The following is a 26,570-nucleotide window of genomic DNA, read 5'->3' on the forward strand; positions in this document are numbered from 1 at the left end:
AGTGTGTTCTGTTAATCGGGACATGGTTAAGCATTTGTCAATAACAGTGTCTCTTTTTCCTCAACAAGGAACTGGAGTTCTGGCCTTAGCTAACCCGGTTCAATCCATCTCCCAGTGGTATACTGAAGAGTTGATCTGAGTCACACACTTCTGTTGGAGAGAATGCCAATGGCTGTCAGACAGCCACCTGCCCATGTGTGACTCTCTGCCTGGGGAAGGGCTGCCAGGACAAAACCCACTGATTAGGTTATTTCTGAATCTGATTTTCTCTCCACTCGGTTATACTTTTTAAGGGACAAATGGAGGAGGGATCTTTGGTTACAACGGGGAAGCAAATGAGAAAATCTCCACTTAGTCCTTTTTTCCTTCCCTGACTAAATGTGTTTCTACACAAGGCCTACTGAAAAGCTTATTATGAGAGAGGTCTGGGTTTACTGTATGGTTTCCTGAATAGCAACCAGAGATTCATCAGTCACAGGGACACAGCTGTTTGAAATGTCACTACTTGAAATTACTTTTCTCAATGTCACAACAAATTTGTTTTTTGACAACAGGGATACATTTCTGTTTTAAATAATCAGCAGTACAAGGCTGTGTTTTTAATCTAATAATAATGACAAAAGACTCATTAAAATATCTGTGACGGTATTGTTGCTGGATAAGTATAAACCCTTGTTTTATAGCAATTTGCAGTGTAGTATTATTTAATTTGTCCTAATAAATAAAGCAGGGAAGTCTGCCTTTCTCAGATGTTTTTTGTTTTTTTATGGTGTAACCTTGATGTTAAAAATATCAAAGCTAAATTTAGACCAAATAATAAAAGAAGTTAAAGTAAAAATGTAAAGTACAATTTTAAATAAAAAATACATTTGTATTTAAATAAAATGCATTAATTAATTAAAATTGTGCAATCAAATTATAAAAAAACAATATTTATGTAAATATAAGAGGTTATATTAAAAAAGCACAATAAAGACCAAATAAAATAGAATAATAATTAAAGGCAATGGTACATGCATGCATACACACACAAACACACACACACACACACACACGGACCTACACAGACAGCAACTTATTGATCGCTGTCAGATCTGTCTATAGACTGGAAACAAGCCTCTAAGCAACACAAAAATTAGGACACTGATGATTTGTTAGTTAAAACAGTCATGGCTGACACCCACCCACACACTCATTCACCAAACTGTTGCTCATTTTTGGCACACTTACACACATTCAGATAGAAGTGCCAATACCAATCTCCCCCCCCCACACACACACACACATTTACACCAAAGTAGACACAGTAATTGACTGATATGGAACAATGAACAAGGAGTTTTTGTCTGTTTTGGAATGATGTCTGGCGCTGGACAATTCTGGATGAGTCTGACAGAACAGACAGTGTGGGTGTCTGAGAGAGAAAGACAGAGAACAAGAGAAAGAATCAAGCATGGTGACTAGAAAAAATACAGGCAGAGAGGAGCGAACCGTGTGAACCCTACAACTCCCGCCCCAGGTCTCCATTGTGCTGCACCACAGCCACATTGGTCCAACAAAGCCATAAAATATGAACACACAAGCGGTAAATGAAGCAATTGGGCTCAGCCAAAGTGGAACCAAACGACTTCAGTTGTCTGGACGAGGCATCTTGAGTTTTGGACTCCTGTCTGGGCAACGAACTAACTGCGACACTAAGTGTGAAAGAAGGCGCCAGAAAAGTGGAGAGAGCAACGGGGAGGCAAGGAGTTAAAGACTCAATGAGAGAAAGAGGGTGTGAGAGAGAGGAAGAGGACAGATGCTGTTTCTGTGAATAATACCGGTACTAAATAACAGCCAAATGGCCCAAAAGAACAAGGGAAATAGTGTTTACAGTCACCAGGATGAACAGATTGACTCAGGTATGTGTGTGAGATGAGAAAGAATTGAAGCAATTATCTAAATCAGTCCGACAGGAATGAGCTGCAAATCATTCAGTTATTTGAAAAGGAGTTGGCAGCATCTTTATTTTGACTCTTGGAGAACTGTGTTTTATATGAGCGATTTCAGTTCCTTACTTTTGCAGTTTAGAGTAATCTGTTTCCTGAGTTGTTTAACCCTTTGAGAGCCAAGGTTGTTTATTATCATTATCTAAACTATGTAACCTTCAACTTGTCGTTTGACTTAACCGTAGAAAATACATTTTTTGGCACACAGGTTTCTTCAAAGTAATAACGATGCTGTTACACGATCAAGGCAAAGCAAGTTTAAATCAAATACCACCCAGTACTGCACAAACAATTGACATAAAGCCACACCGACATCTAACCTGTGCCCCCATAGCCCTTACAGATGAGTCTGAGCTCTCGTTCATGGAAACGCCTATCATGTTTTTTAGATGTACTTTAAACAGAATGATATTTAACACAATAAAGCATATAAAAGGTGGTACATGTACTATTACAGTAGGACCTTGAGATCAGAAGCTGAACATTTTGAATCATTCATACATTACTCTGAGAAGTGTTTTGATTTCATGTCCTGCGTCTAGCTGGCATTTTTATAAACAAATATGTGTGTAAATTCCAAAATCACTTTTGATGATGGAATTGAAAAGTGAAGACTTTATTTTGCCTGTATGTGTAACATCACTTCAGAAGATCTAAGGAGATGCCGTGGAGGGAAGAAAGATGTGTGAGGGTAGCAAGGAGTGAAACATATCAGGATAAAAAGATGACTCTAAAGCTGTGAATCACGGTTCTGAACAGAGAGGATGAGGAGGCAGCACAAACATGCCTTAAAAAGATACAAAATCACGCCATTACAACATGGGATGTCTTTACGATACTCAAGCCTATTTCTACACAGAGACAAAAACAAACTAAAAACGTTTACACCTTACCTTTAATTGCCTTTTTTGTTGCTTAACTATCCAAGTTATATTGAAGCCTACAATCCAAACTCTTGTTTTAATGTCGAACTAACTGGTCTTCTTAATTCCCATCAGGAAAAATGGAGGTATAGCTTACTCTCAAGATGACAAGGAACATTTGAATGGTTGATGAATTTTGAGTTCCCTGCTTGGCTCTGTTTCATCAGCAAGAGCAAATCAAATGCACCCAGAGTGTGCCTAAAGAAGAAGCCTAACACAATTTTCCCTGAGAGGTGATTTGCAACCGGAGACAGGATGAGCAATCTGAAAACACACGGGGTACACATACACACCTCCTAACACATTGTGTCTCCTAAATTTCATTTCATTGTCTCCATACAGCCATGGCCTTTACACCCCAGTAGGTTTCACTACTTCCTGATTGCACCTTTGTGTGCTAATATTAAAAATTACCGTCAGCCTGGGCAGAGTCAGTGACCTTTGAAGTAGAGTGAAGTAGAGTGGAAGGTGAAATATGGAGAGGGAAAAATTCAAATGCTTGAGAATACACTTGCACATTCACAATTATGTCATATGTATGCTAGTGTACACAACATCTGCATATTAGGCATGATATAAGCCCCTTGAAAAGAGGTCTTACTGTATATTTAGAGAACTCCATGGGACACTTTGACAGGAGCACCACAGTCAACAAAAGGTGAATGCAAAATCTCCCATGTTACGTTAATGGGTGATTCCACCCAATTTCAAGCATGGCCGCCTCAATAGGATTCCTGCATCCCATTTAAACGTTCCTCCAGAAATAACATTTATCCAATTTGTTTCATGGCTTCCCGCTTCATGCTCTCATCTCACACATGCCTGTGGCAGCCAACTCTAGTAGTCTGGTTGGTTGCAAGCAAAGCAAGGCTGGGAAGAAAGGGAATATTTGGTCCACTTCAGGAAACATTTGTCTGGTAATCCAGCATGACACGGCTTGATAATATAGAAGAGGCGATATTTGTGGAATGTACAGACTTACATTTAAATGTTCTAAACAATATGTGATACTGACTTTGTATTGTGTATATCTTAAGACAGTGAGAGTCTGCTTCAGGTGATATGTTCAGCATCTCTCTTGAGGAAGAGCACTTTACTCTGCTATACGCCTATTTATTCAGCATTTTTTCTGGCAATACTTCCCTGTGAGTCACCACGGATGGTGCTGCTGGATGCGCATCCACCACTGTTTCCAGGCATGGGGCCTATCTCAGCAGCAACACACGGCAAAACACAAAATCCATCCAGCTTACAACGACAATGACTCGCTATTCTGCTACATCCCCTGCACCCCTCGTCTCGCTAATTAGAAATGAACTAGGTAATTAACTACCTTGACTCATTGTTCGAGATGGAATATTTCACTCTCCCATCATGCAGAGCTTTTGTTGTCAACTTACAATGACAGCTTTTTCTGTTATTGTGTGGATCCCTCACTCCAATTTGAATAACTAACAACTCTAATGGGTCTATAGTTTAAAATTGTCTGGAACTTGGGATGGATGGAGATGAGGCAGAAAAGGGAAACATGTGGAAAAGCACTTTCTCTGTGATGGTTCTCTGCCTTATCGCAAAAATGCAGCTCTCGCTTTTGACACAACAACTTATCTCTGTTTACTGCAGCATTTTTACTTAAAGCAACTAAACAACCAGAAATCCAGTGTATTGTTGGTGCAGACAAGACACATCTCTTGTTTTCTATTATTAGGTGCATTTGGCAATTGTGGGATGAGTATGGATGAATATTTAGTGAGACTACCAGACATTACCTAAAGTTCCTAAAGAACTCAACCTCTTGCCTTGTTTTTTTAGGCCTGCAAATCATTTATTTGGGACACTTTTTTTTTTAAAGTCACTTATTACACATACAGTATACACAGATCATTCAGTTATATTGACAGACTGCATTCTGACGTTTATCAACACAGGTATATTGTGAACTGCTGAAATGAATGCACATTGTTCACCTTTGTACACCGAAGCCGTGCTCTGCTAATACTTTGGAGATTCTGAATATTACAGTGGGGCAAAAAAGTATTTAGTCAGCCACCAATTGTGCAAGTTCTCCCATTTAAAAAGATGAGAGACGCCTGTAATTTTTATCATAGGTAAACCTCAACTATGAGAGACAGAATGAGAAAAACAAATCCAGAAAATCACATTGTCTGATTTTGAAAGAATTTATTTTCCAATTATTGTGGAAAATAAGTATTTGGTCAATAACAAAAGTTCATCTCAATACTTTGTTATATACCCTTTGTTGGCAATGACAGAGGTCAAACGTTTTCTGTAAGTCTTCACAAGGTTTTCACACACTGTTGCTGGTATTTTGGCCCATTCCTCCATGCAGATCTCCTCTAAAGCAGTGATGTTTTGGGGCTGTCGTTGGGCAACACAGACTTTCAACTCCCTCCAAAGATTTTCTATGGGGTTGAGATCTGGAGACTGGCTAGGCCACTCCAGGACCTTGAAATGCTTCTTACGAAGCCACTCCTTCATTGCCCTGGCGGTGTGTTTGGGATGATTGTCATGCTGAAAGACCCAGCCACGCTTTATCTTCAGTGCCCTTGCTGATGGAAGGAGGTTTTCACTCAAATTCTCACGATACATGGCCCCATTCATTCTTTCCTTTACACGGATCAGTCGTCCTGGTCCCTTTGCAGAAAAACAGCCCCAAAGCATGATGTTTCCACCCCCATGCTTCACAGTAGGTATGGTGTTCTTTGGATGCAACTCTGCATTCTTTCTCCTCCAAACACGACGAGTTGAGTTTTTACCAAAAAGTTCTATTTTGGTTTCATCTGACCATATGACATTCTCCCAATCCTCTTCTGGATCATCCAAATGCCCTCTAGCAAACTTCAGACGGGCCTGGACATGTACTGGCTTAAGCAGGGGGACACGTCTGGAACTGCAGGATTTAAGTCCCTGGCGGCGTAGTGTGTTACTGATGGTAGCCTCTGTTACTTTGGTCCCAGCTCTCTGCAGGTCATTCACTAGGTCCCCCAGTGTGGTTCTGGGATTTTTGCTCACCGTTCTTGTGATCATTTTGACCCCACGGGGTGAGATCTTGCGTGGAGCCCCAGATCGAGGGAGATTAGCAGTGGTCTTTTATGTCTTCCATTTTCTAATAATTGCTCCCACAGTTGATTTCTTGACACCAAGCTGCTTACCTATTGCAGATTCAGTTTTCCCAGCCTGGTGCAGGTCTACAATTTTGTCTCTGGTCTCCTTTGACAGCTCTTTGGTCTTGGCCATAGTGGAGTTTGGAGTATGACTGTTTGAGGTTGTGGACAGGTGTCTTTTATACTGATAACGAGTTCAAAAAGGTGCCATTAATACAGGTAACGAGTGGAGGACAGAGGAGCCTCTTAAAGAAGAAGTTACAGGTCTGTGAGAGCCAGAAATCTTGCTTGTTTGTAGGTGACCAAATACTTATTTTACCGAGGAATTTACCAATTAATTCATTAAAAATCCTACAATGTGATTTCCTGGATTGTTTCCCCCATTCTGTCTCTCATAGTTGAAGTGTACCTATGATGACAATTACAGGCATCTCTCATCTTTTTAAATGGGAGAACTTGCACAATTGGTGGCTGACTAAATATTTTTTGCCCCACTGTATCTGAAATCAGAATGACCTTGTGGTTTACAGGAAAAACAGATTGAAAGTGATCACATTCATGAGAAATGATATTCATCCATTCCATTATCAACAGTGCAAACATCCAGTGCTGTACAAGTTTGTTTTTTTCGGCATCACTTGCAATTTTTATTTCACCTCTAAGAGATCAAGGCCAAATATTGGGAGTGAAAAAGCAACGGAGAAGTAGATAAAGTGTTATCTTGCATAAAGTAATGATAACAGGACTTTGCCTGCATTTAAGGTTAGAGACAAAGCCTGCGGTGATACGGATAGTTTTAATGAGGAATGTTTCAGAATTTCAGATGTGAAAGTTCAGTTTCCAATCCCAAGCATTTGTTTTACACCCCAGGATAATTTGGTCTCACTGAAAATCGGAATACTTTGACACAGTGGAGACCTGCAAAGTGAAAGTCCCTGTAATATTACCAAGAATTATTTTGAAGCAAAAGGAAAAATATGTAGTTTTCAGATCTATCATTTAGGCTTAGCATTTAACATTTAATATGCAGTACATCCAGTTTGAGAGTCACCATTACATTATGAATAGAGCAGTGTTATGTTGTTCTAGGACTAAACAATTGACAGTACTTACATTTAGACCACAGTTTTAATAGAATACATTTGTTGAATTGCAAAAGTAGCAATAAAACAAAGGTTTTGATTTTGTAAAAGCTATACAATTTTATCAACCAGGTTGTAAGGAAACAGCCTTTGATATGCCAGGCCTCATGAAAGCTTCGATGCTTGCAGCATTACAATTTTTTGAAATACTTTTACTTACTGAAGATCAGTAAGGTTCATATTTTGTGTTGTTTAAAATTCAAACTAGGCCTGTTGTTCTTAGTCATGAAAGAAAAAAACTTGCATAATAAATTCAAATCCAAATTAGACTATCTTCCCATATCGCTCAGCAGGTTGTACATTGACCAGACACACATTATATACAGTAAGAAGAATAGCAACATTTGTAGTAAGATCAAATTACTTAATATACCAACCTCTGGCCTCCGTGTGTTGTCCCTGAGGAGTACAGCAGCATCATGAAGCTTCAAAGAGGGGGGGTGCAGTGGATGATAAGTCGTACAAAGCCTCATTAACACCAGCTTTCCCAACAACCCTTTTAACTAAAACATGATCCTTTCCAAGGCCCATTATCTAAAAATGACAGTTTTAGTATATGTATTAAATATTTAGACTCCATTAAGCCACTGAGAATATCTGTTTTGTGAACAAAATGCACTTGCTGGGCATAGATACCCATGCAAGGATCACACAAGGAGTTTTCTGCAAAGTAACATTGAATGCAATCATAACTTTCGATTGTTTGCAAGAAAACTCCACAGGGCGCCTTTAAAGATTAAAATAATTGTTAGACTGTGGTCCTTTTAGCATTTGTATTAAATTGTCTCAAACTGTCATCAAGGAGAAATAAAAGATAATACATTCTCGAATTGCAATTCATCAAATTATCCAAACACAATAAGGGGTATGATCAAGTTTATAATTAGTAAAAAAAAACATTTTCTTTCAGACTGTAATAAGCCAGTGGAAGATTTTTCAATGAGCTATTCTGATCTGTGTCCAACAAGCGTGATTGCAGCAATGTTCTTTGCCAATTTCGGGCTGCAATATAAAGCCTTGAAAACTGACTGTAAAGTGTGACAACATGAAAGCGAAAGAGGGGGAAATGTACGGGACGGACAGAAAAGGAAAAGAATAGTTCATTGTGTGCTTTCTCTGGGGGGGCAATCTTGTGTAATGAGAAATATTAACCTTGCCAGACTTTTAGTCTTGTTTAAAAAAGAAAACCATCATGCTCACACAAAAGAGTGCCCCTAAAAGCCATCCAACCAATGAATGGCCTTTACAGGGAAGGCAGTGCATGGAGAGAATTATGTTCCCATACAGTTCAGTTCACCTGAAACATGCATTAGTAATACAAAGCATCATCTCCTAAGCGGTGTGTGGTTGAAAACAAGATTACAAGAAGCCACAGAAAAGGCCTTTGTACTGCATGTACAGTGAGCTTGTACAGTATTTATTTTTGTTACCATTTCATGAGCTATCCTGCTTTTTGTAGCGTTAGCTAATGAGTTAATATGCTTTTACGAGTACACGTAGCTATGACAAGCTTCAACGACAATGTATATTTTCTGTATAAAAGGCCAAAGTTTATGCTGTTTAAAATAAGAAAAACAATAGAATACACAATGGAGAGGCAGCGAGTAGAATAATCTCAGCAAGATGATTAAATCCTCCATGACATGAAAGCACAACCCTTTCTTCAATTGTGAAAATGTCAATTAGATTAGCTAACCATAAATATAGAGCTGCAGAGGAGAACCCAAGTAAGGCAACACTAGCATGAAAGCAGAATACAAATGAAAAAAGAGTTTGAAAGACCCTCTGAGGAAAGCTGGATGGCTATTATCACATGTGGTAAATACATCTGCTGTCAGCGAGTGTTTAGTAACCTTGAACATCACTACAGATGGAAAGATGCATTTTACCACAAAAACTTTAATGTCTTGTGTCTTTTGGACTGATTCACTGACATTGAGCCTCCTGATCATTTATCATTTAGCAGTAACACTAGGCTCTTTACAGGGCTTCACTTACTTAACGCTCATTATTAGGAGATGATCTATGACGGTGTACAAAGGTTTAATGACAACTTTCATAGGAACAAAGCTGTTAAACTGCTACAGTTTGGATGGGGGTTTTCTATAGGAATACTCTGCTACGGCAGCATGATGGCTACAATTTTGCATTTGCAATCACGGCGGGAAAAGAGTCTATTTGACTGGAACAGTTGTAAGGATTTTCTACCCCTCTGTAATATCCCATTTCAAAGTATAAGTCGAAAGCTATACTCAATGAAACATGGAATGACTATGGGTTTATGTTATTGCTGTTTTAAATATCTGAAACGTATCTCTAAAGACACGCTCTTCTCTGTAATTGTGGTATGATGTTTGGTTGTAAATACTACCATGAGCCTCAGCTGCTGCTGCTTTAAAGAAGAACCCAATCAGGGGATTGAATTAGAGCTATCTTATTCAAGACGCAATGCAACCGGGAACAACACACACTTAACAAATGTATCTAAAGTTAACCCAGTAATTGGACTGATTTAAATCACTGAATGTTTTATCCAGCTTCTAGTGTATCTTGGGCATTTACTAACCATACTGTAATTGGTGTATGGAAGACAATTTCAAGTTAAAGCGATCCAACGGAACTTGTCAAAAAGCCCATTATGGAGCTCCCCCTACAGGCTTGGAGGTAATGTACGTTTACGACACTGTCGGCCTCTCTCTTTCTCTTCCTTGCTTCATCAGTCAACGTCTTCTTTTTCTTCGGTGCCTCTGCCATGATGATGTACTGACAATGCTGCGCTTGCTTCTCCTTATACCTGGGTGCGTGGAGGGGGTCTATTTGTTATTGCGGTAGGTGTGCCAGAAAGCAAGTCGAAGTACTTCCGCTCATCTCCCGGCCCGGTCTAGCAAAGTTACATAGCGCAGTTATCTCACCTCAGACCCCCGATGGGCATGAAAGAGAGGCAAATCGTCATATTAAAAGTCATTCTAGCCGCTCAATTTTTTTTCAAGCTGTTATTTTAAGGTACAAATGCTACATTGGATCGCTTTAAGTGATTGTATGTTTCTTATCAATATGTGTCTTGGTCACAGTTCTCCATACATCTTGCACCTCTGACTTTTAATTGAAAATATTTCAGCTTTAAAAATACATGTGTTGGCTCCAAAATCAAAAATGTGCTTGGTTTTATGCTCTCTAGTGCGAGTTCCTGTAATAGCTGGCTCGTTCTCCTCTCCCACAGGGAACTAGAAGATCAACAACCACACAAGCTTACATTTGTTTTCCCTACTTCACACCAACTTATTTCAACAGTACATTAATTATCCCATCCCTTACCATTAATTAATTAATTTCAATTCTTACTGATACTATAAAATAAACCTTAATTTAGGGTTCCCTACTTATGAAGCAGCTTATTAATTTCTTGAAAGCACAGAGGACGCACACGCACCTCCTTGTGCCCTAAATTGTTCAAGCAGTAGGTGATTGTTTAGATTGACACTTTTACACACCACATTACACTGACACACACAATCATAATCTAGGACACACATTCTCATTCCCTTCGATCGCTCTGTCAATTACACAGAGGAAGTCAGGGAGGAAGAAAATCAAGGGAGTCAACAATGCATGGAACATCGATGTGTCCAACCACCACTGTCGGTTTAAGTGGAATTGACTTCTGCTCATTTCCCAAATTACGCATATCTGACTGGCCCAGCGCTGCAGGGGCTACAGGAAGCACAGGGACAGACAGGGAGTCGCTCTCATACGCTCTCTCTCCATTTCTCCATTTCTCTACAGGGAATCAATGATGTCTGCTTAATTATTGGGTGAATTTAATCAGCGGCACAGCAGTACTTACTGCCTTGTGACCCAGTAGCTGTCAGGAAGTCATTCGGTTTCCAACAGTTAGTGTTCGAATATCACCGTGATAATTAAGAGAACAACTATTTAATTGTTCCAGAGGTATAAATGTAAAAGAGGAACTTCCTCTGCATTGTGATACTATTCACCTACAGGTACCTGACAGCTGCTGCTTATATTCCTTGTTTTTGTGCTACAAGTGTTGCAAATCCCTGTGACCCAGGCGGCAGTGTACTGAAAAATGATAGATAATGTCTGGATTAGTGTCTCAAAAACAGTTATTTAACATTCTAGCCTGCTGAACTTTGGTCTTTAATGTCTAAAGTGTATAATCAGGAATGAACTGCTTCTTCTCATGCATGACTTGTTATAATGTAAATGTATTTACCTTTCACTCTGTAAAGACAAGACTGAGAAAATTGTTTGTTCTTAGTTTAATGATGTTGGGGAGTTAATAGGGTATGGTACTGTAGTTCCCAATTCAAAATGGTTATCTTGAAACCCCACAAATGTTATCAGATGCACAAATGTTCTTATGATTGAATTTTAAGCAATTTAAAATGTTTCTCTACTGTAACAGCGTTTTATCTTTAACACGCTTATTAATTAAAGCCACATGCAGATATTTGGGGGTGAAATTCATTGCAGATACAAAGTCAGAGCAGATAAACAAAGCTACAGTCTTCGTATTTCACCAGAAAAAACTATTAAATTATGCCAGCAGGAAGCGTTAGGAATCTTTGTTCATAATGATTTCATATCTATTTTGTGGGCAGAACAATGTCAACTCAGTCAGTCAAATCAGAAAAAAAAAACCTAAGCTGGGAGCTTAGGGTCAACCCTTTTTCGAGCCTTTGTTTTGAATCATTAGATTTTTTTTTAACCCTAAAGAAATAGTTTAGGAAAACACAACAACATGCACATATGCAGCTTTACCTACTGTAGTAGTGTCCATCTTGGCCTTGCTTAAAGCCTGCAGCCAAGGTAAGGCATCTAGCACTACTCTTTTTGAAGTAAAAAAATCCACCTCTAAACACTTCTAAGGTTCACAAATTTGTTAACAACTAGTTTATCTGTAAACACATTCAAACTTTCCAATTTTCCAGCCATTGATCGCGAAGCTAGAATGTCCTTGATGCTATGGGTCTTTGTTGAATTGCATTTGGTTGTAGCTCCCCATTCAAATTTGCAACATTAAAACTGTCCGGATAAATATACAACAATCAATGGATAAACAAATATTTTAGCCACAGAAGCACAGAATTTGATACTGCATCCAAATCATGTATCATGCTTAAAATGTTCCATTACCCCCAGGCTACCTTATTGGATTTCAGATGGTGACTCTGTCATATGAAAGTAGGTTGAAATATGTCTCATCACTCTCCAAAGGGATGGATATTGATTGGGAGAAATCAATGAACAGTTTGCAGAGTGTGGGTAATATCATCTGGGTTTTGGGCTGAAACCAAACAACAAACAGAAAACAGAGACTGTTTGTGTGTAACAACTGAGATTCTGCATTGATTTATGCATGTCCCTGTAGATTAATTGTTTTGAAATGGGAAATTATCTGATCTAAAAAATACAGCACAGTAGTTGTAGAAGCCTTCATTGAGACATATGCAAACTGGAAACCTCTTGCCATGGCTGCACCTCATTTTTTGTTTTAATAAAACAACTTTATAATAGCTAACAACATTCCTGGTTTTCTATCTATTTCAATTCCCAACAAAACAATTAGATGGAATATGAATGCCATATTAAAGTTAAAACAGTTTTGAGTAAAAGGAAATGTTTTAGTAATTGGAACACTAGGCACTGAACATACAGTACAACACTCCATTATAACAGTAGAAAGCACATAGTTTAAAAGTCAACCCCCAACCAGTGCTGCATAATCTGACAGTTTCCCTCAGGTGGCCTTTACATGGCATGACTATGATGTTCTTTTAAAAATGCCTGCTTCATGTCCTGTTGGTTTTAAGGTCCTTTTGGGTGTTAACAGTGCAGCCACTAATGATGAAAAAGGTGGGCATGTAACATTGCTACAACCTTTTGGAAAAGGTGAAATTGACATGCATCGTGTTTGGGTTATTTAATTGTAACAAGGCTGATATATTGATTGAAATATATGGGTATCTATGACCTATAGCCTTAAGCCAAATTCAGTGTTGCTCAGTCGAGCCAATTATTATCTCATGCAAACCTTCCCATAACACCTCCGTCGTGCATATTAAGGGGGAAATCTAATCTATCAGAAATGCATATTCTATGGAATTATGCAAATAGGACAACTGGAGCAGTAATAATTGCTCGGTGTGTGCTGCGAATGAGAATGGCTTTTCGTATGAGCTAAGGACAAATTAACTTAATGACACCATTCTGGTAAATGGCAGACAGATGGAAAGTTCACGGAGATAAAACGCTTTCTTAGTTCTTAATCACCTGTGCAATTAACTAGTGTATGAAGGTGCTGGTTTGATTTGCTTGTTGCAGCCGTTTTTCATTTAAAGTGATTTTTTAGAGTCAAATGAGTCTATATCCTGGAGCGAGCGACTGGTACAGAGAGATATTCCTCTTTTATCGCCAAAATGAACCAAGAAACAGTTGACAGCCGAAGGGAAATGGGCCAACGTGCACTGTGACACTAAGTTGAAGTTGGAAACAGGACAGTATACCAGATGACGTTATAAAATCCAGTGTTTTTTTTATTTTAATAAAGCTGCCTGTGTGCTTTTAATATCCATTGTTTGACACAAGGTCAATAGTGGGATTACGATATAGTGCAGAAACTCTGAAACAATGTCTGCAATCTGTCAGCTTCCACATATCAGAGTCCGGTAGGCTGGAAACTGTAAAAACACAGCTACAGTGTAAATCATTTACATACAATATAAGTTATTTTCCAATTTTAGACATTAAAGCAAAGCAGAGAACTAGTTTAAATTAACGTGACACCATAATTACATTTTACTCCTGTCCTGACAATTTCCTGATTCGACAACAGTCCCATCTCTTAAAAACCCCATTGATCAGCTACCCACTCAAATAAATACTAATTGTGTGGGGGATACTATTAAACCACATCTCACCCAGCCGATGACTGAACACATGTGAAGCACACAAGTTGGACTTCTTTTTAAAGTTGTCACGGCAAACTAATGTAACAATCAAACAGAACAGGGGTCAAACTTTGCTCTCAATTAGTTTATATCATGATGGTCCAATTAGATAATTTAATTCCTTAAGTTTTCAACTAGTATTTTACCTTGGTGCCATTTGTCTTTAACTCAGTGGAAAGATGAGTTGAATTGAGAGGACTTAGTTAAATGAATAGAATGTATCTTCTTTGGTTATTTACAGATACTTCATCAGTTGAGTGTCTTTCAGTAAAAGTTCAAACTAGACTACAAATATCATGTTTAAATAGCTTCATAAGCTATGCAAAAAGGACACATTATCAGAACACAGTAAACCACTCCTACTTCTGTATCATTCATGTATTCAAGGCAAATGTTGGCTTGCTAAATGAAGGTGGGATAAAGTTTGTGCCACGTTCCAAATTATTATACAAATTGGATTTAAGTGTCATACACATTACATTTTTTGTTTGTCAATTAAACTCATGGATGATATTGTGTCTCAGAGCTCTTTGGAGTATTGAAATCAATATCAGACACCTGTGTTAATTGGTTTGCCAGGTGAGCCCAATCAAAGGAAAACTACTTCCAGGATGTTCCACATTATTAAGCAGGCCACAGGTTTCAAGTAATATGGGAAAGAAAAAGGATCTCTCTGCTGCCGAAAAGCGTCAAATAGTGCAATACCTTGGACAAGGTATGAAAAAATGTGATATTTCACGAAAACTTAAGTGTGATCATCGTACTGTGAAGAGATTTGTGGCTGATTCAGAGCTCAGACGGGTTCATGCAGATAAAGGCATAATGAGGAAGGTTTCTGCCAGACAAATTCATTGGATTAGGAGAGCAGCTGCTAAAATGCCATTACGAAGCAGCAATCAGGTATTTGAAGCTGCTGGTGCCTCTGGAGTCCTGCGAACCTCAAGGTGTAGGATCCTCCAGAGGTTTGCAGTTGTGCACAAATCTAATATTCAGCCACCCCTAAACAATGCTCACAAGCAGAAATGTTTGCAGTGGGCTCAGAAATACATGAAGACTCATTTTCAAACAGTCTTGTTTACTGATGAGTACCGTGCAACCCTGGATGGTCCAGATGGATGGAGTAGTGGATGGTTGGTGGATGGCCACCATGTCCCAACAAGACTGCGACATCAGCAAGGAGGTGGCAGAGTCATGTTTTGGGCCGGAATCATGGGGAGAGACCTAGTAGGCCCCTTTAAGGTCTCTGAAGGTGTGAAAATGACCTCGGCAAAGTATATAGAGTTTCTGACTGACCACTTTCTTCCGTGGTACAAAAAGAAGAACCGTGCCTTCCGTAGTAAAACCATCTTCATGCATGACAATGCACCATCTCATGCTGCAAAGAATACCTCTCTGTCATTGGCTGCTATGGGCATAAAAGGAGAGAAACTCATGGTGTGGCCCCCATCTTCCCCTGACCTCAACCCTATTGAGAACCTTTGGAGCATCCTCAAGCAAAAGATCTAGGAGGCTATTTTGACATCCTGCAAAGAAATTCAACCAGAAACTCTCCAAAAACTCACAAGTTCAATGGATGCAAGAACTGTGAAGGTGATATCAAAGAAGGGGTCCTATGTTAACATGTAACCGGGCCTGTTAAGATGTTTTTGATTGAAATAGCTTTTGATTTCAGTAAATATGACCTCCTAATGCTGCAAATTCAACAAATGACCATGTTTAGTTCTTTACAACCAATAAAGTGTTTTGAAACTCTGTTGTGCATAATAATTTGGAACAGTGCATTTTGAGTTTTTTATTTTTGAAAAAATACTGTAATCATTGGGAGGTTTGGTCAAAAAAAATTGAATTATACTCTAACGGTTGATGGCTTGAAAATTATACTGACTGTCATTTGCATCGACTATTTAGGAAAATCTGAGAAAAATATCATTTGCATAATAATTTGGAACGCAGTGTACATTTAGATAAGCATCGATATGATGCAGGGACACCCGCCTGGACTGTACAGTTTAAGATTATCCTCGGTCAGCCAGGTATCACACAGCATCTGCCTCTAACTGCTGCACAGTTGTTGTATAAACAGACACAGAGCTTATTTACCCTTCACCTAAAAGGTGTCTCTTGAGTCAACACGTTTGTATATCTGAACATCCTTCACAGGCTGCCTGGAGGGGGATCAAGCCTGAACTTTAAGCTTTTTATTTCACAGTAGGGGCGAAAACTAGTATCAAAAGGTCACTTCCTTTTCTGGCAGGAAATACACACAGCACTGTGCACCTATATGATCACAAATATATGCATTCACTCAAATACAGGTACGCACAGGTACCCAGGGACCTGCACTGTGCAGTAAATATCTTTTTTAAATGTGTCTGCAGAGGAGGTTGAAAGAGATGGAAGACCTTTACAGACTATTTCCCAGCGTGGAAGAGTGATGGAGAAAAAAAGAAGATGAAAAAAATGTTGAGGGGTTGCAGAAAGAGGGCGGTGTGCAGTGAGAGATTGAAAGCGACAGACAGGGAAGAGAGAAGAACACCAAATGTTAAGTAGCGGTTGAAGTGGAAGAATTCCAGTTTGGATTCAAGCTCCTTGGCTAATGAGGATCATTAACACGGCCTGCCCAGATCCTCTAAACGCTGGGGAGTGCTGGAAGATAAGGGATAAAAATAAAACCTCTCAAGCACATCCCCACAAGATTCATAAAAAAAAAAAAAGGTAGAGCACATGCTGGCTGCGGATGGTAGTTCTTAATGCAATACCACATGCCAAGGATCCTGGGATACTTACCGTACAAGATCACTCGTTTGAACTCTGAACTCTTCAGAATGTGTCTCAAGCACAGCAACAATAGAAGCCATCTAGATGTGTGATTTCACAAATTCAACTAAGAAGTGGAATTTGACTCCAGTGCTATGTGATGTGACATAAATCAGAGGTTCGGAGAGTTCAACTATGTTGTCACATTTGGAAATCTGCCTTACAGTTACAGGATTGAAATTGGAAGACAATGACAGTTAAGTTGTCCTTCCATTCACATATATCCTCCATTATTTCAAGAGTTCACATTGTTGATCCTTTGGGCGTTATCATCCTGCTCTCTCACTGGCTGTTTAACGCACAGTAAAACAAAGCTCCCAAGAGGCTTAAAACAATCCAACCTCCTTTCTTGCTTCTATAATTTCATGATATACAGTACAGTACACATCTGTTTAGAGCCCTTGCAACCACGTCTACAGCATGATCAATTGTGTCGTTAAAACAGACAGCATCAAAACAGTTTGAAAAAACAAATGTCCTTCGTCAGTGGTCCAGAATCGAGCAGAGAGCTGCTTTATGGACATCCTGCCATCGATTCCTGTTTTTTCCTGCTCTCAGCACTGTCACTCTACACCATCGGGAGGGCTGCGTATGTGAAATTTACCACATCTTGCCCAATCAGGCCTTCCCAACAAGCAAATACTGCAAACGAACTGTTACATCAGCCCTTCAGTCACAGTGCGACTGATTTTCTCTTCATCTATATTTTTTTATTAGAGCGCAGAGAGACACACACTGCACTGTGTTAGACCCAAAGCTGTCAAACAAACAAGGGTCTTGATAGGATCCGCATAATTGAACACATTCATCAGTGTTTTGTTGATAAAGTACTTTGTGATGGAGAGATCAACAGAGAAGAGCTGTGATGTGCACTGTTGTCTGGGTTTGACAACAGAGCCTCAACTTAGTTAGTGTTGAATAGAAAAAAACTTTTAACAACAATATAAACCCCAATTAGGCTTTAGCAGACTTGTTTGTTGGGAAACAAATCCAGTTTTTAGTATTTCTGCATTGCATTTGTTTAAACCATGGCGAAATATACCTATAAAAAACTACTGATTTTCCAAACTGATCCAGAGTGATCTAATGCATTATTGTTAGCTTACACACAAAAATGTTTTGGCCCCATGGTTGGCAGAATATTCATCACAACCTTAATGAAGCCATTATCTCTTTTTGTTTATTAGCAAGGAGTACTGTACTTTCGTAAATCCCAAACAATTCAACACCTCTTCTCTCTAGCTGGTCCCCTCAGTTTTCAGGATGGCTTCCTCTAAATTGAATGTCCATTAATTTTACATCAACAATTGATGGTTTGTAGGTTTGAGCCAGAGCTTTCAATATTGGGATTGAGTAGCTTGTGGGGAAAATAAAGGAGGATATGGGACATTTAGAAGGAAAGGTATTCATAGACTAGAAAAATATTGAATATATATATATATATAACATGAATATATAATTTTTTTAAATGCAATGATTTGGACATGCTTGTAACAAGGCTGCCAAAAAACACTGTGTTTATGGTAATGTGGTTTATTTTATGTGTTTTCAGTACATTTTATCAAATATTTTGCAGAGTTTAACAAAGTTGTAATGGTTGCTGTGATGCTACAATACCATGACATTTTTGGCCACAATGATACTAGCATGTACATTTGGTATACATCCACACAGTACCATATACTATACACTATATGCCTGAAAATTAGAGTATAATTTATCTAGAGAGTAATCCCATGAGAAAAATGGAAGGAGAAGGAGAGAAGACAGCAGAGATAGAAAAGCAGGAAAGAAAGAAAGGAAACAGTTCACATTCAGACAGATGCCTACGTCTGGCTCCTCTGCCTTGGAAACATAAATCAGAGCAGTCTAGTTAGGATTTATCACAAAGACTGAGATGATCGCACAGGAGGCCACTGAGGAGGTGCTGCTTGAAAGATGAATGATGTGGAAGTACAGGAAAATGCTCCGTTCATTGAACTCTCCAAAGCTTTTAAAAGTGTACTAAGCCTCAGTAATGTATTAATAACACAAGTATGACTTTTCTAATAAAAAATGATGAGAATTGTTCCATGGGAAGATAACTAAAACAACTTTCCTGTATCTTAAGAACAAGAGCAGTAATCTAAGTTAAAGATTTCAGTCCCATCACTGCAGTTTTTTTATCAGCTACTGTTTTTAAATCCATGCAGTAACTGATGGACGATGCAGCCGCTAATGAGAGCTGGATATGTCCAAATGTTACTGTCTTCCTAACGATAAGTAATGATGGTAGCTTAGCTAACACAATTAACACAGGCGCAGAGAAAAATAAAATTCCCCAAGTATGAGGTATTATGTAAATTATTAATTACCACATACACGATTGCAATGTTGTTCAAATGCCCATTGGCAACAAAATAAATGTAAGTGATTTGGAAAACGAAGCAAGGAAAATACAGTGAGAATGCAAGAAAGATTCAACAAATACCACCTGCTCCTAAAGCAATTTATAGAAAACATTTGCATTTAACAACTTAACACAGAATGACTCTACAAAGAGTGAGAGTAAACATTAAAATAATTTGGCATTTTGTTGTTGTCAGTGAAATGTCACCACTATTTCAATTCCATAAATCCTGTGTATGCAGAAAGTGTAGATGCAATTCTATAAAAAAGGACAGGATCTCTCCCTCACAACCTTTATTACATTAAAAATAGAATATTACCACTGTATAGCAATCTGTATTTAATTTGAATTTCAATCACATGAGTTCTCACAATCTCATTCCACATTCAATGAGGGATGCATGTTTTATGAGCAGCAGTTTTCACAAATGCAGTTACACTTGTGTGAGTTTGGGTGTTTCTGCATATAAATGTGTGTGAGATGGAGAGGCAGAGAGTGAGTAATGAACAGATAAAGAGCCGGCAAAGGGCTAAAGACAAAAGACAGAGAGTGTGATGAGTGTCTGATGTATTCAGGAAGAGAAGGAGAGTCGGAGAGAGAAAGTGGTCTCTCTGATTCGGTGTCTCAGCTTAATGACACAGGATCCACATGGTGCGAGATATGATGATTTCAAAGACGGAAACCCTCAAACCTCTCACAACACACACACACACACACACACACACACACACACACACACACACACACACACACACACACACACACACACACACACAGTCTGAGATTAACTCTTCAGATTCTCTGTTTACAAGGTAACTGAATTGGTGGTTCTCTCCCTGCCTGTGTTCCACTACTTCCCTGCCTTTTTCCATCACTCTGTCGCTCTCAGGATACAATCACCACAGCTTCCAATAAGGTGTCAATACGTAGCACTGAAACCCCCCCAACCTGTTCCTCTGCTGCGACCATGAACAATACGTCTGGCTGACTTTGACAAATTAAACCAACTCGATATATGGAAATAACCTTCACAGGATGACATGGAGGGAAAGAGGGAAGTACGAGGGGGGGGGGGGGGGGGGGAGAAACAGAAACTGACAGAGGGATGGAGACACTTACAGATGGATGATGGGTTATACCGAGCCAATGAATTCAAATGGTACAGCATGAGAATACATGGAAGTGGCGCACATATAGACCGGTTTTCTAAATGTCACCATAGATACTAATTAGTCACTACAGCAGCCAAAACACACTGAAGTGTTTGTGCTGGAAAAGCAGGTTATTGGATTTAATAATTGTCCATATGCATTTTTGGGTTGGTTTTTTTTACTGGGCAATAACTGCAGCAACAACAAAAAGTCGAGTAGTGTATTCAGATGACAACTGATGGGAAAACACAATTTCTCATTTGCCATGCATAAGTTGATCCATTAGATTATTCATCGTATGAGTTTGACATCTAAAATATTTTTACCAAATAGTAAAGAAAGACAATTCAAATGTTATTTTCCCTACAACCAAACTCTGTTCCTGTTAAATAAGTGGAATTGTTCAGCTTCTCGAAAGATGCTAATTGTTTATCCCCAACTTAACAGTAACCATCCCAGAAAAAGGAAAAGTGTGTGTAGATGAATATCCTTTCTTTGCAGTAGTGACAATTTGTCATGCAACTACTTCCAACTAATGTGTTTTAAAGCATACTTTTGTAATGACTCTATTAATTGCCCAAGTAATTAGAATTCAGACACATTTCACCCGTGGAAAACCAAAAAATCTCCCCTCACGCATTTTAACTACAAAAGCATCAGCACATAGTGCAAATAAACACACAACCCAGCGGGAAGAGGTCGTTAAGCAGCTATTGTTGTGTTTCTCTCTGCTCAGCATGATAACGGCTTGATTGATACTGAGGTTCTCCAGCTAATCACCTGGCTTCCACTATAAATGAGCACTGTCTTGCAAGTGATGCCACAACTAAAACAGCGAAAAAGACACTCAGCACTAACACAAAGGCAAAAAAATATAAAACTGTGCATGGGTGAAGATACAGGGCTACGCACATACATATCTCGTCAGAATCTGAAAGCACCTGCCCAACATTTGTCCTCGTTCCTCACAAGAACAAGTTAACTCACCTGCTCCGAGTGACCAGCTGAAAGCTTTCAAATTGGCCTTGGATAATCTTCCTCCCTCTCGGTCTCTTTACTCTCTCGGTCCCTTTGGCACTCTCTCTCTCTGTGTGGCAGTACACAGACGTCCTACGGGCCACTCACCCTTCCTGTGTGGCTTGGCGTGCGTGCATCGATCTCTTGGCCAAGTGGTACGTTGTCCTGCTGTTTCCACGAGACTCAGATGTGCTCTCTCCTCTCCGCTCACTCTGCCTCGCACAGCTGCAGAGGGAAATGTGAGGACGGGCAACGTGGTTGAGTGCTGCTCCACTCTCCCTCTCTCTCTTTAGTGAGCTGGGATGCTCTCTCTCTCTCGCTCTCTCGCTCTCTTTCTCTTTCTGAGAGGTTTTCAGCTGTTACGATGCTCACTCCTACAATCTCTTCACTGCAACTCTGTCTTGCTGTACTCAACTGTATGCTATCTCACCATCTCTTTTTTGCCGGTCTTCCATTGATTGTTCTGTCTTTCTCTCTCTCTCCTTATTGATCTATGTATCTGTGTCTTTGCTTGTGCAGCCTCTAGTGGCTGCTTTCTCTTCATGCTGCTCACAGTCTATTTTACTCACAGAGAAGATGAAGCTGGGATGGAAAGTGGCACCACCATCAAAAAAAACAGATAGAAAATAATCATTCAAATAAACATGTAACAAGCACTGCATATTGATTATTTTCATGATGCATTTTTTACGATGAATAGATTAACATAAAGTGACGTCTTAAAGTAGCTTGTTTTGTCAAACTAACAATCCCCCGACAGTATGTACATTGATATGAGTTGGAATTCATAACATATTTGCAAAGTTTTCTTATCGTTCAAGAAAAAGCTGCAATTGTTAGTTTATTAATTGATTAGTCAATCAGGAAATTATTCAGAAAATGATTTGATAACCATTTTAATAATTGTTCAAGTAAAAATGCTTAACATTCACTTGATAGTTATCTGAATATCTTGAATTTCTTGAACTGGATTGATACAACAAGACCTTGAAGATGTAAACATTGACTCTAAATGAAATCCACATTGTCTGACGTGTTATAGACAAACAATAAATTGCTCATTTGAGAATATAGTCCTCAGCACTATACAGTAAGATTTGATTTGCATTCGATTTATGGAATATATTTTTTAATCTTACTTAATGAAGTGGAAACATTAATCCGTCTCTATGATGCATGCTATTCAAAACCTAGTAGGCCTAAGAGTGTAAAACCTAATAATTAAAATGAGATCATATTAAATTGATGGATGAAGAAGCCTTAATAAATACAAAACGTTTCCAGTGAAGGACTTAACAGTTAGTTTAACTTGGATAAGTAAGAAAAAAGCAGTAGTCGACAGCTATCCATTTGCTTATGTTGACAGGTAGCGAGCAGGTAGCGAGCTACAATTACGTTAGATTGCTATAGTTGGGTTAATAGGGCTAGTTTTGGTATATCTTGGGGTATTTACAAAGTTTGGAATACGGCCTTAAAATGTACGTCGGGAAAATAAGATCCAATGATGAAATTATTCAAAGTGGCACAGTAGACACAATATAACGCTACCTAGCTGTAATCTGAAGTAACGTTGCAACTCTCCCAAATCTTCAGTACGCTACGTAATCTTAAGGAAACTCACCAGAGTTAAAGTAGACACATCGCCAATCTTACAGATAGACATTTCTTGTGAGAAAAACACAGTTCATCCCAATAAAGTGCAGTTAATGGGAATAAGGTCAATCAAATAGCATAGCCTAATATCTGCAAGTGTGCTCATCCTAATGGCGTGTAGTGCCACTGCTGCCGCCGGTGTCTATAGGATGTACTGCAACAACATGGTTTGAATACTTGTGCCATTTCTTTACTCCAGTGCATGAACCGTATATATATATATAGCTCCAGTGTCAAAAAACATCATTGCTTAGGAAAATCAACACACGAAATATTTTACACTTTACATATACATATTATTACTTTAAGATACACCAGACCTCCCAGGTTATGACATGTACAAAATGTGTATGCATGGAAATCATGTCTAAGTGTGGAAGAAAAAAAAAGGAAGTTGTTATAAAAAGCGTACCACTAATTTGTTCATATTCTATTTGATCATTATTAGCATTGATCAATTTCGTTTAATTTGTGTTTACTAGAACATGTATCATACCATATTTGTTTTAGAAAAAGTCATTTATGAATGGCTTGTATTTTGGGTGTATGTGTTTAAATGTACACTACATCTAAAGGCATGTTTTGGCATTTGCCCTTATTCAATTCTGACAATATTGAAGGAGACAGGAAAAGAGTAGAGATGAAGGCTGAGTTGTAACACAGGCCCCAGAGTATTTTTCAACACATGCTGATGATAATACACTAAACTACACAATGCATTGTGACTCTCAAAATGTGCTACATGAAAGGTAATGCTTGCTGTGCACTGAAAAACAACATAACCTTCAATCACCTGTCTTACCGTAATAAGCCGTTTGTGCCAACTCTGACTGAGGAGTGTTTCTCCTCATGGCTGAAGTGTTTCTTGATGTTGTTCTGCACTGAATAAAAACCACAGTGTCATTCTGAGGGAGCATCTTCACAAACACATCAGCTAGAGTAGAGGGTGAAACGAACAGGAGCTCATCAACTGCTGATCAACTGCTGGACAGGAAAAGCTACTTTGCCTCAGTCAAGGAAAATGTTTGCAGGAAATAGTAACTGTGGAAGAAATGATCTCAAATGCAAAAGTACAAGTGCAGAACATGTTTTTTTTCATGTTGCTGATCTGTTTTTTGATGTGTTTGTCAGGTTATGATTAAGTAGGGACCCGGGAGGAATACTGATGTTTTATTTTTAGAGTTTCACATAGATGTTTTCACATGCTGACACATTTCAACTTGTGCTTACCTTCATCAAAACAAAACAGGAGTCAAAGCGTATTCACACCACAGGAGATGAACCAAAAATACCCTGGGCTTTCCAACAAACAGGACAGATAATAAGTGTGAGTTTGTGTGGGAAAGAATAATGTGTGGGCAGAATGGTAAAATGCTGGCCTACATAGAGATCCATAGGGTGCCATTAGCTTGGTCTAGAGGTGAACCTGATGCTGGATGTCACAGCTAAAGAACAGACTTCAGGACAGATCACTTGCCAGCTTGCACACGGATCATCATGTTTAGCTTAGGGCTAATTAGAAATGCTCTGGAAAAACAATAAACACAGTAAAAAAAGTACACCTCTATACATGTGCGTTTGCCTCTGATAGATAGACAGAATCGGAGGATGAAATTAGTCCTCTGCATTTAACCCATCCTAGTACTAGGAGCAGTGGGGAGGGGGGATTGGAGGTGTCCGGTGCCTTGCTCAAGGGCACCACAGCAGGGCCTAGGAGGTGAACTGGGCCCTCTCCAAGTAGCAGCCACTTTCCATATTTCAAGTCTGTTCGGGGACTTGAACCGGTGACCCTACGATTCTCAGTCCAAGCCCCTACTGACTGAGCCACTGCTGGACTGATAGGGACTGATTGATAGGGACACATGCTGATCCACCACCTGGCTGTGGGCACTTCTCCTGCTGTCAAATACTCTGGATTACATACTGCACAAATACTTTATATAGTCCGACCCTAATTTACATTTACTCACATTCTTTTTGCCTATCTTGTTCACATTAGACTTTCATTGATGCATTTTTTAGGAAAAAATGTTCATATAAATAAGAATGATACATGAGCAAGACATCTCTACTGTATATAAACCTTCAGAGTATGGATAGATTATACATAGGAATTAAACTGGAATGTTTGGTGTTTGTAGGTGTTGCTGTAATTGACATTTCTTGCTTCAAAGATGAACATTTTTTTTTAAATGCCGTCAGAAAAGGACCTTTATTTATTCCATGCATATTTTGGCAAGAAACTACAAAAGAAAGGGCTGAAATAAACTGTTTTAGCCTAGGAAATGTCAACCCTCCTTAGTTGATTGCTTTCATTAGAAGTATGTCTTAGATATTTGTATTGCAAAATGTTATGATAAATAGACATATTTAGTACAAATAACATTGAAATGTGTTATTTGGATGTTTTCTTACCTTGAGTCTGGAAGAAAACATGTTGTAAAACAACCAAAACTCCATATAGGAACAACACAAGTGGTGAGCAAAGAGTTTATGAACGTAAATGAATAACACTCTGCACCATGCACTGCTCACATTTCCATTATACTGTGATTGAACAACGAAATGCAGGCCTGAGCCTTCACACATTTCACACATATACAGACCTATATTTTTTAGAACGGTTGTTTATTTTTAGACGAAATGCTGATATTCCAATTCCATAAAGCTTTAATTGTGTTGTGTATAACTGTGCTGTGAAACAACACACTGTATAGATAAGATCTTTATGATCAAGCACACTTTATCCAGCTTCAACATCAAAGCAGGTTCACCCAATCTGAGAAACTTGATCAGAACAGGGGGCTTACATATTTAATGTAAATGTAACTTAATGTTTCTTCTTCCAGAGCTGAATATAACAACCATTTTTCACCAAACAGAAACAGCAATGTTGATTATTTTAGACAGCCATTTCAATGAAAAACGTAATAAAACATGCTGTACTTTGCAGCACTCAGCACTTGCTGCTTCTCCAGTGAGCATCCGATTTATTTACCTCTTGCAGAAGTAAGATTCATGAATGAATAAATGCAATGCCAATGACATTTCCAATATTGCACAGCCATTCATTGCAATATTGTTCTTTATGGGCCTGAGAAAGTGGGATATTTCATGAAAATGTAATGGTAAGGAATGATTTCAATCACATGTAGATAACCCATAGTGTGTTTCTGCTGCTCCCAATATTCTTCTTCCCACTTTGTCAAACAAGGCTAAACAGGTCTTATTCTTTATTTATGCAGCTGCATATCTTAAATGGCAAAGCCCCAGGCAACACTGTCTGTATTTACTTGAGATTGAATGTGATGCTAAACTAAATAAGGTTTTTAATCCCTTTTTTATCAACAACTTGGTTACCCTTAGCTCTGTAAACCCTATTTAGCTTTGCTGT

General features: G+C 38.8%; 1 protein-coding gene across 2 annotated transcripts in view; it reads right to left on the minus strand.

Moving 5' to 3' along the window:
* The window catches only part of tnr (tenascin R (restrictin, janusin)), a 147,209-nt gene extending 125,498 nt beyond the window's left edge, over nt 1–21,711 (minus strand). For both annotated transcript variants that reach the window (XM_063885018.1, XM_063885016.1), the window contains exon 1: nt 21,494–21,711. The gene's annotated coding sequence lies outside the window, so the exon portion shown is untranslated. The remainder of the gene's footprint in view (nt 1–21,493) is intronic.
* Between the last annotated feature and the right edge of the window lie 4,859 nt (nt 21,712–26,570).

This window comes from Eleginops maclovinus, chromosome 6, assembly GCF_036324505.1.
Source record: "Eleginops maclovinus isolate JMC-PN-2008 ecotype Puerto Natales chromosome 6, JC_Emac_rtc_rv5, whole genome shotgun sequence".
Classification (NCBI taxonomy): domain Eukaryota; kingdom Metazoa; phylum Chordata; class Actinopteri; order Perciformes; family Eleginopidae; genus Eleginops; species Eleginops maclovinus.